Raw genomic sequence first — 19,139 nt, 5'->3', positions numbered from 1 at the left:
ACGCCCGCCGGTATCATCTTGTATTTTTATCTTTTTCTCTCGCGCAGATAAAAGGAAGGTTCCCTCCTCTCCACGGCCCCCATATATGTAATACTCGTTTTGTTCTGCATTTTTTCGCACTTTTACTCCTTTCTTTACTATCTGCACGCACGACCGCGTCACGGAGCGTAGCGACGCGCACGTGCGTGCATTCCATGATGATAATTATTCCCTTTTTCCTTTTTCTCTCTTTCTCTCTCTCTCTCTTACACACACACATTCGCTCACTCGCTCTCTTTCACTATCATTTTATAATCATCGTTATCATTGCCTTGCATCTTCTTTTAATTAACCGCCTCCCTGACGCACGATCCATCGAGACACAGCGATCTATTTCGCGAATTTGCAGCGTCCGATCTACAGATCAGTCCGGAAGTTAAAAGTTAGGGGTGAAAATTTCCATCTTAGGTGATTCTCCATTCAATTGCTTCCTCTCCGTTATTTCTAAATCATTTTTATGATGCTCTCTTCTGTTGCAGCACTTGAATGTTAACAGATGACAATATTAACGATCGGCGAACGGCGCACGGAAAGATTCGCCTAAATCAGTCATCAGTCTTCTCGTTACGGATGGACCGGTGGTGGACCACCCGACTCGCTCTCCGCTCGCCCTCTCATTGCGCGAGTCTCCGCTCCGATCAGCAAGATCAAAGAGAATCGCCGTGAAGGTCCGACCGCGAATTAGATCGCTGTGACTCGATCGTCGTCGATTTCCCCGGTATGCGCACCTACGGAGGAGATTTTCGCCCTTTCTCTCCCTCACACGTCTTTATCACGTTTTTCCTCTATCTCTCCTCCCTGTTTCATCCCTCGCACCTTCTCTCTCTTTCTCTCGGGAATATATTGTACTTGCAGTTGTTGCCATCGCGAATCATCATCGTCGTCCGGATCGCCTAAATTATCGTCATTACCGTAATCGCTCTCGCGTTTTCTTTTTTTTCTTTCTTGCTCTCATTCGGTCTCTCTCTCTTTCTCTCTCTCTCTCTCTCTCTCTCTCTCACACACACACACACACACACACACACGCACTCTTTTTCTCGTTGCCTCTTACTCTCGTTCTTTCGCTCGGTCGGTTTCGTTTGCCGTTTGGAATTTTTTTCATAGGTTCCTCTTTTCTTTTTTTTTCTTTATGCAACACATAATGCGACTAGGTAGTACAGATTAATTAATAATTAATATCATTAGTTATACAATAATAACGTATGACTAGACAATGCAAGATAATAATTATATCGTAAATAGTAATATAATCATATTATAGATCGCAATTTATATCAACAATGTGGTGTGTGTCGCGCGCACGTGTCTCGATTAGTGTGAGTGTCTAATTACCGCTCGCTCTGTGTGTGCGTGTTCCCGTGTGCGTGACTATTTCCCGCTTCTGTCTGTATATATATATATTTAATATTTATGCATATATGTATGTATACGCGTCTTTCCTTCTGTGTGTACGTGTGTTTGCGATCTCCGTCGAGAAACAGTTAATTAACGGATCCACCTGCCAGACGAAGGTGCGCGTAATTAATCGTGCCGCGCGTACATCTACGGAAATAATGAAATCATTACGCATCTCTCGGTGGGGTGGACGGTGAACGGGTTCACCGCGCGCGACGACGATGCATACGCAATGATCTAATTCACATACGAGCTGCATAATGACAAATGTCGCTCCGTTCACTAATAATATACGTAATGACGATAATAATAAATATAGCAATAATAAGAACGATAATATAACACCAATACGTGTATACAGAGTTTTGTCGAGAATACAATACGGTATCCCTCTCTCTCCCTCCCTTTCTTTCTCACTCTCTCAATCTCAATCTCTCTCTCTCTCTCTCTCTTTCTTACTCTCTTTCTTTCTCTCTCACAGGTTCAATCTCTCCTCCTCTCTCGCACTGCTATACGTAATAGGAAAGTTTTCACGTTTGCAGGTAAACTAAGAGTTTCTTGGAGGTATAACGAGGGAGAAAGATCCGCGGGTGGGCCCTCTCGGTCTTCGGACCCCTAAGGTGGACCTACTCCTCAAGAGTGTCAAAAGTATTCAGGGGAGAATATCCCTTTGTCACGGTTTAATGCTACAAGCTGCGCTGCCGACGTCCATCGGCAGATTTTACGTGGCCGACGACGAGCATTGGTCCAGCGCGTGCCCAATGCTTGATCCAGGAACGTGGTACTGAAATCCGAATGGTGGAAAACGCAAAAAAGGGTCGACCGGAAGGATCCCCAGGAAAGGCGAGACTCTTCCGCAATATCCCTCCTACGTCCCTCGTCACGTGCGACGTTACACGGTAATGCGCAACACGTATCGTTGTGCTCTGTCGGTGTTTCTTCCTTTTTTGTTAATTATATACAATATATATATACAAATAAAACACATGTGTATGTGTATATATATAATATATACTAGTCGAAGTGTGTTCGATGGCGCTCGCGGAAACCTCGCGTCCGATCCGCGCTAATTACCGCGTTAGATTATTTCATTAATTATTCGAATTAATTATTACAATTGATTTAAGCACACTCGGGTCATCAGGGGTAAAGTTTCTCGTGAGTCCGCGGTGGTGCCCCGAGCGTGGCCCGGCGACTCATCCCTCTGCGCGGGGGAGATTAATCGCCGACGCGAGTCGAGGACTCGACGCATCGACGTCGCTACGAACTACGGATTATTGATAAACGGTGCTCTCGCTTCTGATCTGCGCGGCAATTTTCCTTCCGCGGCAGACGACAGAGAGCACGTCGTTTTGCACGTCAACGCTTTTTTCAACGTCCTCGCGATTTATTGAGCTACGACGTTGCGGGGTAGTTCCGCGCGCAATAAGTAAAGTCGGTATACGGTCAGACACGCTCACACGATGAGCCGGTCGCTTTCTCGTTCCGGTTCAAAAAAATCGAACCGTTCTCTCGTTCACGTGTAATTCACGCGAGGCCTTAGGAGTAAAAGCTACTTTCGAAAGTCAGCGTTGGTCGTCACAGCGTGTCCCTTCTCGCTTTTCGATTATCGAAAACCTCCCCTGCTCGCCTTGCATCTCATTACGCACTAAATAACTTCGTCGATCGCTCAACAGCGATCATCCCCGACAAGGGGAAGTCGGAGAATCTTATCACGATGGTCACCGTTTCGCAGTTGATTTCGCAATTAACAGTTCTCTAATTACCCTAACGTCTCTAATCCCCCCTCCGGACATGCTTAGGTCTTCGCGATACTCTATCACTTGGAGCTATTATTATCACTTGGAGTTTTTTTAATTGTGCAGTCCTCGGTGCGAATCGTCCGATCAGATTGGAAGCATTAAGAATCCGCGCGAAATTCTCCCCTCGCGAGGGAGACCATAATCTCCCTCCCCCGCCGTCCCGCCGCTCCTTCACCGTGATTTAAGGTATTGATTGGTTCTGATCGATTCGCGTGCGAATGATTTGCCTTTCGCTTACGAGTTAAAGTCGTTCGTATTCTAAAACGCCAGATACACGTTTAATCTACGATTAAACGAAAATCGAGTGAGATTTAACTTTCGCAGCAAAATTTCGAACTTTTCTATCAATTTCATTCTTTTGTCAGATTGTCAGAATTAATTTTGTCAGAATTAAATCAGCAAAAAATTAGCACAATTTTTGCAACGTTACAGCGAGTATTGGAAATAGTACAGAAAAAGAACGATGAAACGATTTCGTAATTATGTAGAAAGTAAGGGGGGACACGACTTTCCCCATTAAAAGCAATTCCAAATTTCGGATTAATGACTACCCCTCGCTTCATTGAACCAGCCGATATCCTTGTGCGCTCATCTCTGATCGCTATTCATTCCTATTCCTGTTGTATCTCTCATCACATTAACGATCGCATAATACTTAGCATTATCGTTATGTTTATCATAATGTACAGCTACCGCGTTATGTGGTTTCTCCTCTTTAACGTCCGCCCTTATTATCGGTTACAGTAAATATTCGCTATTAGTACCGTATAAACCCGTCATAAAATACATCGCTTTATTTTAAATCCGCGTTTTATTTTCTCTTACCGCGCCTACATCGACGTTTATCGTCTCGCTCCCTTTTTGCCCTATGTACGTCACAGTGCGTCAATTAATAATTTATTCGATACTCCGAGCACAGGTTTCTCTCATCCTTTTTTCCTTTTTGTGCGACACACGCTGCGATCTGCGCCAGGTTGCGCAGATTAATTAATAATTAATATCGTTAGTTATACAATAATGACTAGACAATGCAAGATAATGGGTCGTATCGTAAATAGATACGAGAGCACACCCCAGATTCAACGGCGATCCTTCGCCCCTCGAAAACGCATCGGAATCGCATACCGCTTCGTTCTCTCGCCTAATCGCTTAATTAATATCTATAAGAGAGACCTCGGCCTCTCGTTCGTTCGGTACGTCGATGGAAGTAACGTCGATCGTCAATTCAAGCCGCTCGATCAGCTGGTAGGACACTGTCGTCAATAAAAAGTATATGAAAAAGGAATAATTGTCGACTTTTATTGAGATTCACTAATAATTTAATTCATGGATAATTCTATTTAAATATAACTTACACAAAAAGCATATTGATTCATTCAACGACGCGTGAGCCGGTAGAAACAAGTTCGCGCGGGGAAATGCGTAATTCAGGAAACAATTAATCGTTCCATTATATAGTTACCATAGCACGCTAATCGATTCGTGTGCCAAATAATTTCGGCGGAAATAATCTCGATAATAACGTTTCACTGTTTAATTTAACGGGTCAGCCTACTCGTTCGCCACTAAACGAACGATCAATTATCGCCACGTGAAGCTAACTCGCTTTTCGTAACAGTCTATTTCTCCCGGTGCGACGAGAGCTCTTTATCAAAACTGTGGTCTCCAATTATTATTTTCAACTGCCGTCAATATACTACATCGATTGGTACAGAGTATCCCGAAAGATTCATCTTATTTGCAATTAGCTTCAATTCGGTATTTCACTATTATTCAACACATGGCAAAAGAGTTATTTTAACAGAATTGATTAAATTGATATATAATTTTATTATCATTATTGAATATAGTAAAACATGCAAAATTATATTACATAGAAACGAGATATTTTAAGTTTGCAGTCTTGAAACAAAAGTGATGCAAATTGTTTCAAGAAAAAGTTCTTCTTTTGGGAAACCCTGTAAATTTCGCTTATCACATTACTCGTTACACTACATTTATCATATGTCGCGCAAAAACCAGCTGAGACGTAAGAAACGCACTCTTTCGAACGCACATTCTGGATTAATTAGTTGTGTGAGACGGCTAATTAGACGGACACGTAGGAGCGATGAGCGAACGCCTGTCGAGAATCCAAATCGCAGATGTTTGCCTTGTGTGCGTGATTAATTAATTCATTCGTTCCCTCGTTAATCCGCAATTAACAGCACAAATTGTGTAGTCTTGTGATCGCTAAAATCACAGAAATCTTTTGATAGACGATTTTGAGAAGATATGATTACTTCAAACGCTCTCTGTTTTCTAATTTTTTAATAAAATATTATACGAATTGAATTATTCAATTATTTCAAGCGACGTCAAGATTATTGGAAATACTTGAACACATCGTGCGTCCTCCTCGTCATCAGCCAATGAGATGAATCTTATCGATAATCGTATGTGCAAATTGATTCCAAGACCTGACGATGAGCGAAACATACTTCGGGAAGAAACTAATATTAAGGCTCCTAGGTGGTCTCCGCGGCCATAACGTTGATTTATCAGAAGCGAAAAGTAACATTCCGAGAATTCTTGCGTGCCATTGTCTAATAAAAAGATATTTTGACAAAAAAACACTACAGATCGCTTCAGCATACTTGTAAAATACTCCGAAAACAAAGCTTTTCTGTTAATAGCAAGAATTCTCAGAATGTCATTTCTCGCTTCTAACGTCATAATTCAACGTTATGGCCGCGGTGACCACCCAGGGTTGCGTTCGAAAACTCTATCCAAGTGCTCTCTCTCTCTCTCTTAATCTCACTCTTCTATCTTTATCACTCGCGATAGAGGTAACCCCGCTCAGAGTAGAGTTTTCGAACGCAGCCCAGGAGCTTTAAGTTAAAATTTTTTTGTAGCTTCCTTCATGGCCATCCATTTATGTCGTTCGTGTGCGTGATTGACTTTCAACGTTTCATCATCTTTCGTCACGACTGACCAACGAAAATATCAACGTTCAAGAAAACAGGACTGCAAATTGGAAGGAAGTTTTCATTTAATTTTATTGTTGAAATTAAGGGAAGATACCGTATAAAAATGTAACACTTGAAATTAAATTTTAGCCAATTACTATCTAAAATTTAATTGATTTGTTAATGTTCAGGGAAAACTGAATTATGAAGAAACGAGCAACTGACAAATCATGCAAAATGACTCGTAAGTTTCTCACATCGTGTCCATAATTTTCATATCACGTTCATTTTCCTTCATTATTTGATAATTGAGAATCACCGAAAAAATATTATTACTAAATTTACGAAAATATTTTTTCCTAAAGCAACTTATATATTTTACAGTGTGCGTGTTTAATGCTTCCTGTCTTCTCTTCGATTGTATCCATTAACATCGAGATCGTCAGTTACAAACAAGATCATGAAACAAATCACCACGTGAAAATTATCATGTATAAACTGTGTGCGTGATTGAAGTCTTTAAGACTCTTAACAACTTGATATTCATAGCAAAAATATATGCACGAAAACGTAAATTGTTTAAGAAATCGAATATATTTTCCCAAAGTTGCACAGAGGACAGGACGTTTGTCCATTTGCAATTACGATTATCGTCGCTAATACGAAATGTTCATTATACGCGCGATTGCATCAATTTTTTTCTAAAATTGAAAAAGAAAAAGATATTTCTTCCTTCCTTTTCATTCACTTTTTTCTGTCTCCCTTTCTTTCTCGCTTTTTCTCGTTCGCTATCCGTTTGCTGTCTTCTGGTTTCTCTTTATTATTCATTCCTTCTTATTCCTATTTTTACAATACCGTTCGTCCGTTTAATGGCTGCCTCGCAACTGGAAAGTATTGCACTGCATTAGCCTGCCTGACAATATTTTTTATGAACACTTATACATACAATGTTATAATATCGTAATGGTAAAATCGCTGGTAATAACGAGGACGTCGCGACGAAAACGACGGCGACGGCGACTCGTTATATTTGTATAAATCGGAAAATATCGATCACGTCGATGATATCTCTTAACACTGGTAACTATTGGTTTATCTGGACGTTCTCCTCGTCTCAACGTAACCCACAATAGTTCTGCACAATATCTGCGATAAATATTAAAATAAAACACACGCAGCATAATTAAGCACGTAATATAAAAAAATCTAAAAATATTGTTCATCAAAATTGAATAAAGGAATCAATAAATAAACTGAGTAATCAGAATAAATTAAAGGCGTCAATCTAATTCCGCAAGCTTTTGATTTGAGAAAGAATAAGCCCCTTTCACAGTAATATAAAATTAATGTCGAAACATCAATTCACGTTCGATCAAGGAGAACCTCCTCGATTGTACTGTTCGTCCGGAGAAATCTCTTTTACTCGAAAGAAAAGAAACATTTTTAACTTAACACCGACAGTATTCGAGTATTAACTTTCATTCGAGTCCGCGTTCGAATATATGCGTCCTTTGCTACAAAGGGATATACGTCTTTGGCGGTAGCGCGAGATATATAATACGTTGTATAACTCGAAATCTCGATAATCTCAAAAGCGCGTATATATATATGTACATGTGTGTGTGTATATATATACGATTCTCTTTCTCGCGGCTCTTTTTTTGTACGTAGAGGGTCCACGCCATGGAATGTGCGGGAATGTATATGATCATCTCGTCTCTGTTTCTCGATTCAATATTGTATCCGTCTGCAAATCATGTATATATACGTATATATATATATGCGACAATTCAGTTGGAAATAATCGCCAAACTTTTCCGAACGTAACGTGAAGGTGCACTCGCGCACACATGGGAAACACTGAAAATCAAGTCGCATCGAGTTACAATTTCGCAGTTTCGGCTTCACCCCCTTTGGGGTGACCCAGAGAGTAACTGAACAAAAAGAGGAGAAGCGGAATCTGAGATTGTAGACGAGAGAAGGAAGTCTTCGGTGTCGCGCAAGAACCCTCAGGATTCGGATGGAATGTTTCGATTGAACGATCGACATTGGCCTCTAAATCTTACTTCTACACAAGCACCTCGCAAATGTATGTCTGTAGAAAAATTCTACAGTCCAACCCCTCGTCCCTCTCATCTCATCCCTTACCCCTTCACGTATTAATGAATTCTAATTTTCGTAGTGTTACCTCGTAGTAATCGCATGATTATGTTTCTCTCTTTTATTATTTTTCCTCTTTTCTTACGCAGTTACACGCAGTTGCAACGTTCCTTCGGAACTATGCATTCGGGAATCCAAGCGACGACAACTTTTCTACGCGTACGTTTCGAAGATAAAGATCCGTATGTTCGGCGAGCGTTTAACGACAAACGTGATTGCGTATTTTATTTTATCGCCTGGTTATACCAAATTTCGACAGTCTCACATGTGTATGCGTGACGTTAAACGATACGCCGAAACAGGGAGCAAAGGATCACTGCCGAGCTTCCTCGAGGTGCTCGTGAGAACGCTCGGAAGGAAGATCATCTTTATGATATTGGCTTATCTCTGTTACATTCTCGCGTTAACGCCAAACTGTTTCCAGTAGTCTCATACCCCGCGATTACATGCGGTCCGAGTCATCTAGAAACAGCTGACCCGGACGTAGAAATCTGGGTTCTCGATCAGTCCAGTCTAGGTGACTAGAGCGGTAGAGCTATCGAGCGTAGCTTCAATCATCTAGAACGTGTAGCAATGGGTGCTTTCGTGTTTTGTCCGAAATAAAAAAAAATTGCGGACAGCTGAAAAAGGAAGTTGCCCCCCCAAAAAATGTACGAGAGTCCATCACGGAACCGATAGCGATTCACGTGTGGGACGAAAGCCAAGCGGAACTCCGTTCTCCAGCTGTCCCCTCGACGAACTCCAGCCTCGAGAAGCTCGAATCGACGTTAAATGCTTCTTCACTCCTTGCCACGCGTGTGTGCGTGCACTTCACAGGTAATAATCCCACCCCCTTTAGTCGCACGAGTGCTTTATCGAGTAGCTTAAGTTTAGAAACGTGAATTACGCACGTCGGTCGTTGCGAGATTCGGTGAACAGTCTTATCGATGAGCGAGAGGGTCTCTCGGCGCCATCGCGATTCAGGAAAGAACAGAACGACTCTCGGTCGCGCGATTAAGCCGTGGCAATCGAAATGCTGAAAATTCAGAACCGATATCATCAACGTAATAAGCTGCGTTGTCGCGTGTGCGTGTGCGGGCTTTCCCTTCGCGATCATCAAGATGGGAAACGCGAAGCACGCACACGCCATTCCTACTACAGCCTGATTCGCGAAATTAGGATCTCTGCGAAAGAAATTAGGGCCCTCGTCGAGGGGTACGCGCGGTGATGACCGATCTATCCGCGGGGACCGTGTGTGAAAAATCGGGAAGATGCGTGTCGCGCCCCCCGGCCACGAGGAGGACCCGGACCTGCTCTCAAGTAGAAGATTATAAACCGGAAGATCTCCCCTTCCCACCCTCCTTCACTCTTCTCCTCCCCCTGCCCTCGATACGCTGGTAAAACGCATTGTCGAACGCACAACGAAAATCTTCAGGGGACACCCGTTAGAAAACCGTTTGTCTTCGTTTATCTCGAAATTGTTCGTGCTTACGTCCGCGCGCTCGACTTTCCGTTGTTTTTCCTTTCTTCCCGTTTAGTTTTTAATTTTAATTACATTTATATCTTTATACTGTGTATAATCCTTGTGTCTGTGTGTGTGAGTATGTATGCATGAGGATGTATGTACGTGTGTGTTCGTGAGGATGCATGTGTGCGTCATTCTCGCGTCGTCTCTTTCATGCCCCTTTCATTCTTCTCGCGTTTGCTTCCTTTTCATGACACCCTGACAATCGTTCTCTAGATTCTTTCTCGCTTTCGCACTCTCTCTCTCTTTCTCTCGTTCTCGCATCTTCGCTCGTAAGTTATCTTTGTTCTCTGTTTTTTTCTTTGTAGTATCACTATAGAGTTATCGTAATTAAATATTTATACACCCATTGACAGACTAGCTACCACGTTTTTTTTGTCGTTTAAATATAGTTTCATAGATATCAATTAATTTAATTAATTAATAGTTATTATAAGTTATGATAATTAATAATTAGAATATAATCAAAACATGTACAGAAGATTATAGATTATCTTTTTCTTTCTCATTCTCTTCTCTGCCCCTCGGCCCATCCTTATTTTCGTCCCTTTCAACCCCTGCTTTATTCCGCGCTCGCCTCATTCGCTCTAATCCGTCTCTAATCCGATTCTCCCTTATTCCACCGTTTTTTTGTTACAGAGTAATTATCAGTTTTGTGGATCGTTGTGGCTCGTCTCGGAGTAATTTCTCGAGTATTTTAAATATCTTCTATCTCATTCTCTCTGTCTTGCTCCCTTTCGCACGCTCGTTCACTCATTCGTTCTCTCACACGCTCACTTTTCTATTTGCACAATTATCTCCTCTCTGGCTTTCTCTCTTTCTCTCTCACTGTTTCTCCTGCTCTTTTCTCGTCCGCATATTTTTAAGTTAGTTAGTTTAGACAGTACATAAATACTTTTCATTTTTTCTTAGTTAGGCCTACGGTGAGCTAGAGTTGCTTTTGCTGTTCTCCCGCGACGCTGCTCCTCCATCCCGCGCTCTCTTTGCATCTCGCTCGCACTCACGCATGCACTTGCGACGTGCGTGAATGCGTGCGTGCACGTCCGTCTCCGCGCAAAGCTGTATCGTATCTCCCGCTCGTCTCGCACTACGCAATGTCTTTACCTACCCTCTTTTTCGTATCGTGTTGCCGACGCCACGAGGGCCGCTTGCATCCCCTTGCTAAAGCCATTGCAGAAGCAATTGATGAAATTTGCTGAATGTTTAAAAAATTATCTCTCGTCTGTTGGCTTAAAAAAAAGACGGATCATTTTAATTCCAAGACAATTTCGAGAAATTTATTTATCGCTCGCAGCGACGTTTTTTTTAATGCAAATCGAAAAAACAGAAAAATACATGCAAGGGCGCTCGCGGAGTCCACAACGAGATAATTAAAATTCGTGGATGCAATTCCCGTTTCCCTGGTTAATGAAAATTATTTCTCGAGCGATGAGAGGGTGTCCGGATCGGAAAAGATCTCCCCCTTGGGGCGAGCGATGTTTATTCGATCGATTAATAATAGTATAACGAGAGATGGATCGTTTCTCTCGCCAAGGATTTTCTCTATACCTCGAATGCGAAGGAGGATGATCAATGAGATGAATCATGACGATGGGTGGATGAATGAATCAAAATATGACTGTGAGTCTTGTAATAAATTTATTATGCCGCATTTAATGCATGAAATGGAATAATGATTACGAATGATCGCGCGAATTTTTGTACGAGTGTATGTATGTCTGTGTGTGTGTATGTACGTGTGTATGTACGTGTAATAGTGAACGATTCGATGAAATCGTGGCATTGCGATGACAATACATAATGAGCGCGACGAGAATAATTAACGTGTCAACGAGTCGACGAATGGATCTTTAAGCGAAACTGAAACGATGATCCTAAGGACGAATGCCACGATCGTGATGGATGGCCATGCGATTAATGACAATGGATTCATGGACAATCTCGCGTGTTTTACAACTAACAAACAAGTGGCCGTCACGACACGGGCGACGGTTGTGCGTGTTTTAGCATACAGCGACTCAGCAACACCCGGGGAACAGTTTCGCTGAAAATCTACGGGCAAACTTCCGGCGCACTCGCGAGTCCGCGGATCGGTCCAGGACTCGAGTCGGGAATCGCGCCGGCCCGGGATTTTCAGCGGAACCGTTCGACAAAACGATCCCATACACGCTGGAATCCCTCCGACTGATAATCATAATTGCAAAGAAACGTTCGTTGTCAATCGAGATATCATTTCCAGCTCCGAACGGATGATTTTCATAGTCAATGTCGATGGCTGTCGTGAATGCACTTATTACGTAACTAGTTCTCTCTTTCTCTCTCTCTCTCTCCCTCACTTTCTTTCTTTCACTGTTTCAAATTTCGTTCGTTCGATCGGCCCACCTTTTCGGCGAGGCACCGGCAAGGAAAGATAAGGATTTTTTTGACTACAGCACCACTTTTGGATTTTCCCGGAGCCGCGCCTCGTCCGATCGATGGGACTCCATATTGCACAAGTGTGAGACGAATAAACATCGCGCGCTCGCGCGCCGCCCTTAATAATTCGATTAATCTCAAAATTCACACCTCGAGAAATATCAGCAACTCGGTCAGTCGTTTCCGCCACGGCGGAAAGGACGACGAATTTCAAGAGAATTTATTAAAAGGACCGATCACCGTTTCAAGATCGACATTGCTAATATTTCCAGGATCACCTAGACAGAGTCAATAGGAAAAGATCTACATATCGCAGAATGTCTATCGTAGAACCGTATTTCATGTATGAGAAAGAACATGACGAAATTAACGGAATGTCCAACCTTCCAGGACGAGCGTATAAAAGTTTAAGTCTCCACGAACACGTTCAAGTTTTTTGAGTCTTACGGTATCTTGGCTCGATACGCTACATCGTTCATTTCAACTCACTGCACGTCATTTTCCAGTCGACTTGCTCTCCATCCGGTCAAGTCCCTCTCATCCCTCGCGTTACCCTACCGAGAATACCGTTTTCCACCCTCTCTCTCCCTTCCTCCCCTCTGTCTCCGCGAACAATTCCGCGCTACCAGAAGGATTCCCGCCGTTGAGATGCACCCCGAGGATCCACCCCTCGCAATCACGCGCCTCGATCCTCGGGGATCTTCGTCGACGACGGCAAATCCGGCTTCTTCGCCGACGCGAACGAACAATGGGCAGTCCCCGCGATACCGTGTCTCGAAGTCACCCCAAAATCTCCCAAATCCCGCGAATCCACGTGGAGAATCGTCCGCTTGGATTTCAGCGTTACGTGTCCGCGTTTTAGCGTCTTGTCATGCCGCACGAATACGGTATCGCGAGGAAGCCCCAACGCAACGTTAATCTCGCGTTACGTTACGCTACTTCCGCCGTTCCCGCAACAATATTCAATTCCCATCATCGTGCACCAATCATTATCATCATCATCCGACAAACTAAGTCGCGTTCGGTTTTCCAGCACGCGTTTCCGTTCCTCGCAATCTCTGCCCTTCCTTCCTTTCCTCTCTTCGTCATCATCTTCTTTTTTTTTACGAGTATAAGAGGGTACGAGCGCTAGTTAGTAGTACAATAATATCGATAATGCGACTAATGGTTAAATGTAAATCGTTTAATAAATGTAATATCGTTCGTCCATCGCAGAAATCAGTTAGAAACCGCGAATGTACCGATCTACTTCGAGGCTCTCGTCTCGTTCGAGATCTTTGCAGGATGTCCTTAAAAATCCTGTCGTCGGGAAGGTCCGCTTCCTACGAGCGCGTCCGTGCGATCGGCAAGGTGCATCAGAAATTCGGGCAAACTGTATTATCAAATGCGCGCAATGTGTTGGATATATTCTTTGTCGTCTCACGTTCGCCCGACATGGAGCATCAACGTCTCTTCAGTTGCAGATCAGGTTGACTTTGAGAAATCGAGATAATGTACAGTCGCATCTAGAGCCGAATTCGTCCTTAAATAAATACATTTGTTACATGAGTGAACGGAATAAACGAGATCTCCGGAATGCAACGAGTTCCTCGCGATCGCACGGGATCAGCTCGTACGCGCGCGCGCGTGTAGCAAGATACGTGAGTCTGCATGTGTGTGTTGCGTGCCCGGTTCCGCGTGCACTTCCCCTGCCCCTCTATGAAGTCATCGGTAATTATCGTACTCATTATCGTCATCATCATAGCGATATAACTAACAACGATTATTGAGACATAAATACAATACACATAATGTATATCTAACGTAATAATCGTATGTAATATTATAGTTAAGTAGATTAGCGTGCTCATTCTTCCTGTCTGCCCTTTCTCTCCCTCTCTTTCTCACGCTCTCGCACTTCCTCTCCCTCGAACTCGTTTCTCTCTCACTTTCACTCTTTCTCTCTCTCTCTCTCTTTTCTCTTTCCCTTCAAACATTTAATTCGGTGGACGAATCGTTGCGAGCGAGTCGGCACCCCTTAAGGGCTAGGGCTCGCACCACTCTTTAATCGATCTTTCGTGCTCTCCTCGACGTGAATCACGTACTTGTACCTTCGTACCTGCTTCTTCCTTTTTCTACGTTCATTTTATTCGCCCGTAAAATGACTGAGAAGATGGGAATTCGCGAATGCTCGTGGACAATCTTGGATCCGGCGCTCCCCGGAACGGCAGGAACAATTCGATGATCGTGACCTGATCCCTGCCGCTGCGACGTTTCGTGGCGTTGGTCTCCCGAGGGATCACCAGTCCTCGCAAGGGATCGACATCGCGTATACCCCATCAGTGTAACGAAATTATATTTATTTTCACAGCGCCTCTCTCGCGCTCGCGCGCGCGACCAGATCGCTCGCACGCTGGCCGGTGTCATTTCTCCGCATAGATGCAGACACCATAATTGCGGTCTCGCGACCGCAACGTACTCTCTTCGGAACACATGCACATGTTCCGGGAGCCGTTAAGTAGAGTATTAAAGGCTACAACGCTTAAAACTCGAATCACGCATACCATAATCTCTAAAGCATTGCTCACGCTTCATCGCGAACGCCGCCAACAGTGCATGGGGGATGAATTGTACTTTGAAACGTCACTTTCAAGTCATCATCTTGGCGATGCACAAGCTTCCGATTCGCATTGATTCCGTTCGCATCGTGTGGCGGTGCTCGCAATTACGCCGATAACTATATCGATAACGAAGACGCTACGAACCAGGATCCATGAGCGTGTCTCGTGCATCGAGGTTGAGCGGGCCTCGCCGGTAACGTTACATCATCGCTATTACATCAGTCTGTGACTCGCGGAATGTCAGGAAGAGACTCGTGGAATGTCATGGTGAACGGGGGAGAGTTGTAGGGAGGGACGGGACGACCAGTGATGGATGTGGCAACTGAAACATTCTAATAAGAAATAAAACGAACGACGTTTTGAACCAAACACAAATCAGTTTAATCCTTAAATAAAACATAATAGTTATGTTATTTAATAATAAATTAAATTAATAAATAAATAGTCGGTAAGTAGTAATAGTAAGTAGTAGTAAGTGGTAGTAGTAATAGCATTTGGTGGTGATTTGGTGGTAACAGCAATAGCACTAGTAGCAAACGTAATAGTTATAGAGCGGGTGGCGGAGAAAGTAGTAATAGTAGTAGTAGTAGTAGTAGTGATAGTGGTAATAGAGCAATGTTAAGTGAGAGCAAGTGAAGTGAGTAAAGTACTTCCTCCCTGCACATCCTGCTCTGATAGTATTACGAGAGTAAGTAATGAGGCGTTAGAGATTACACGTAGCTACTAGACAAGAGACACAGAAAATATACACGATCATAAGTGATAATAATAATAATAATAATAATAATAATGATATAATAATTAATAATAATAATGACGATGTGAGACAATGGCAATAATAATAGTAACCAGAATAAGTATAATCATATTAATACGGCAATAATAGCGAGTGGGAAAAGAATTATTGTTATAAATGGCAAGTGTGATCGCACATGGTGTACGGATGTATGCGTGTGTGTATGTATGAGTGTATATGTGTGTGAAAAGATGCGCCCGGAAAAACGGGCGTTTCGCTGGTACCGAGAGGAATGCAGCCAGGACGCGATTCGTCTCGCGTTTGAACGTATTATCCATTTTTCGAGTGACATCACATGTGCCAGAGCGCACTTAGTGCGCGTAATTCTCCATCAACGCGATTAATCGACAGTTACAATAATCTCATATCACGACTTTCGCGTATTTACGCTAATCTGAAGTAACGGCGACTGAACGAATCGTCGTCCGAGCACCCTCGGATCGGCCAGCGAGCTTTGCGCTTAACGCGGCGACGTTCACACTCGTCGACGCGATGAATTTGCACTAATATTCGAGATCCTGGCGCCCCGCCGAAATCCCGCATCCATCATCAAGTGAGGATTCGCGCGCGTGAGCGGATAAATCGGCGGTAGCTGAATAAATAAAGTAATGTCTTAGAAAAAAACCACAATATGCTCTATATGTGGGAGTCGCGGAACAGACTTCCTCCGGGGAAACTGCATTGGTTTCCCCCCCTGTCACATCGCCCCCCGACCCCCGGACTAGACACAAAAAGATACACATAAATAGGACAACATACACGTTTACGCTTTGGTTCTCTTCATCTAAATCTACTCTTAATACCGCTTTCACTCGCGATTAAGTACCTCCGCGCGATCCGTCCTCGTGCTCCCTTTGCGCATTTAATGTTCGCCATTGGCGTTAATCTTCATCTTCTGTTTGCGCGAGGGGAGCACGTAATCGCATCGACGACGTGACAGTTTGCACGTAGACTAGACGCGTGATTCCTTAACTTGACCTGAGATCGAACGTTGATCATTTCCCGTCGTTAATCTGTATCACATACCCGTGCACCGTCCGCGAAATACATGCAGGAACATGTGAACCTTCCCCCTGCAGAATTTCAGCTTCACAGGGAGACTAACGCGTAAAATCCGTGAATTTAATAATTTTTAGTATATATATATATAACTATCGCAATAAAAGCAACGATGTTAAAGTTAGAAAACTTGCAGAGATACATGTTTCATTTTCTAGACAAAGAGATCCGTTCTCATTTTATCTCGTCAGCTACTGAATCTCACCGTAAAAACGCTCGAAATGGTCACGAAACTACGTACGTAATGACGGACGGTGCACTTTCGCGAAGAATTATCGAGAGCCGGAAAATTCGATCCTGCAAAAGCACATTCTTACTACCTAACATAAGTACATCTTACATAAAAAAAAGGAGAAGAAAGAAGGATATACGCGCGTAATCATCGGCACGCGTGACGATGACGGGCGCACCCCGGATTTCACGGAGTTGCGCCCCAGCACTGACTAGTGTATGGCAATTATCGGTAGGCTTCGCGATCTCTCTCGGATCGTTTCTCTTTCTCGAAGTCGATCGAAGGAGCAAAATTGCATCCCTCGATACTCTATCATCAGACATCGTGCCCGCACGCTCGAAACGTCCTTCGGACCCGTGAGTGCGAGCCCTGCCCCCAATACGGTCACCAGTTCACCCTTTCTCGCGACGATCCGACTCCACGTGCCATCGCGCGTGGCACTTGCCCTTCCGTTGCTCTCTTCCTCTCTCTTTCTTTGTCTCTTCCCTCGATGATCTACCGATGTCTACCAGTCGCGCGATCAATTTTCGATCGACAATTCATCAGTCGATGACAGCCGGACCCGTTTCTCGCTCTCACGGATTTCCGCGAGATCGATCCTACTTCTTACTCATCTCCCTCTCTCTTGTTTTTCCTTTCTGTTCGTACCATCACCGTATTCTCCCCGTCTGTCTCTCTCTCTCCCGTTCTCATCCACACGACGCTAATACTCTCTAAAACTTATACATAAAACGAGTATGTATAACCACCTACTACTAAGCACTGTGTGTGAGTGTTTCTGAGGTTTCATTCTTTTATATTCCCCTCTATTTTTCTCTCTTTCTTTTTCTCTCTCACACACACACGCTTTCGCTCGCTCGCTCTCTCTCTCTCTTTCTCTCATTCTCTCCCTTTCTCTCTCTCCCATCCTCTCTTTCTCACGCACTTCGCTCGCGATCAGGAAGCGCGAGGTGCTGTCACGTGATCCACGTGTTCCCCGCGACAAGTTTTATCTCGCGTAAGTGCGTCTCAAGAGGCCCGATGTACATATTACCTTTCGCGATAGCTCGCCGTGTTCTTAGCGCGTTGATTTTGTTGATCGTCCTTCTAATTGTTCGTGCACGTATATGTGTGTACGTGTGATGTGAGGGTGTGTGTGTGTGTGTGCGTGCGCCTGTGTGTCTGTAGTGTGTGTGAGTGGGTGTGTGGTTCAGTCTCACAGCCCGATATCATCGTGACTAACCCGGTCATGGATGTACGTTAGAAGTTAGAAAGAAGAAAAAAAAGAAAAAAAAAGATACAGATCGGCCGAAGTGCCCGGCGGAGGCTCTCTCGACGCATCGTCGAACGCTAGTCGAGAGAGTAAGTCCTTTCTCTCTCCCATGTTCTCCATATCGCTTCCACTTCTCTCTTCTCCACCATCCTTTCCTTGTGCCTCGAACTCGTTCCCCGTGCTGTCGTCCCTCTCACGCACGCGGATACCACGTGGTCCACAGGCGCCCTCACGTACATATACATATATAAATCGGCAATACGTATGTACAGGACCCGCGGCCGGTCACTGTGCGAGCCACGTAAGACCTAATGTGATACGAGTCTCGCTTCTCTCCTCTATCCCTCCTCTATCGCCACGCCACCATCTTACCTTATCACCGCGTTATCCACCCTTCCGTTGGCTCGTTACCTTCCTATCATCTTTGCACGCTGGGTGGCCGAGGGACGTCTCTTATACGCCTCGCCGAGAGGGTAATCGGAGACTGGACTTTCTACTTTCGAGGCTTTCGTTCTCGATCTTCACGCTACGCGAATCTCATCGTGAGTGATCGAAGAGAAACGAGGCAAAAGCGCACTTCGATCTCCCGTCACGTCTCATTTGATTCCTCACGCGAGAAAGATGAAGCGTGGCGAAGAACAGGGGAAGAACGAGAGCGCGAGACATTCGTACGCGTTAATATCGCATCTTTTTCTACCTTTTCCCTCCCTCCCCAATTTTCCGCACTTCGAGCTTTCCACACACGCACAGTTCATTGTTACGTATCGGACAGTCGAACGATCCAACCCACTCTTTCCTAATTATCTCTACTTCGCCCCATTTTTTTACCCTTCTCTCACACGCACGCACATGCTCTATTACCTTTCTCTCTCTCTCTTCCTCTCTTTATCTTTCTCTCTCGCTCTCTTTCACACACACATACATTTTTCGCAACTAC

At 44.0% G+C, this 19,139-nt stretch overlaps 1 long non-coding RNA gene across 1 annotated transcript; it reads right to left on the bottom strand.

Moving 5' to 3' along the window:
• Positions 1–7,840: 7,840 nt before the first annotated feature.
• On the bottom strand, positions 7,841–19,138 carry LOC113562365. Its single transcript, XR_003406883.1, has 2 exons — positions 18,651–19,138; positions 7,841–16,295 (listed from the first exon to the last, which is right to left on the bottom strand). It is a non-coding gene; the product is annotated as an uncharacterized LOC113562365 (long non-coding RNA).
• Position 19,139: the final 1 nt, after the last annotated feature.

The sequence above is a fragment of the Ooceraea biroi genome, chromosome 8, assembly GCF_003672135.1.
Source record: "Ooceraea biroi isolate clonal line C1 chromosome 8, Obir_v5.4, whole genome shotgun sequence".
NCBI classification, from domain to species: domain Eukaryota; kingdom Metazoa; phylum Arthropoda; class Insecta; order Hymenoptera; family Formicidae; genus Ooceraea; species Ooceraea biroi.
Note: the sequence above shows the minus strand (reverse complement) of the source record. Positions and strands in the feature narration are given on the sequence as shown.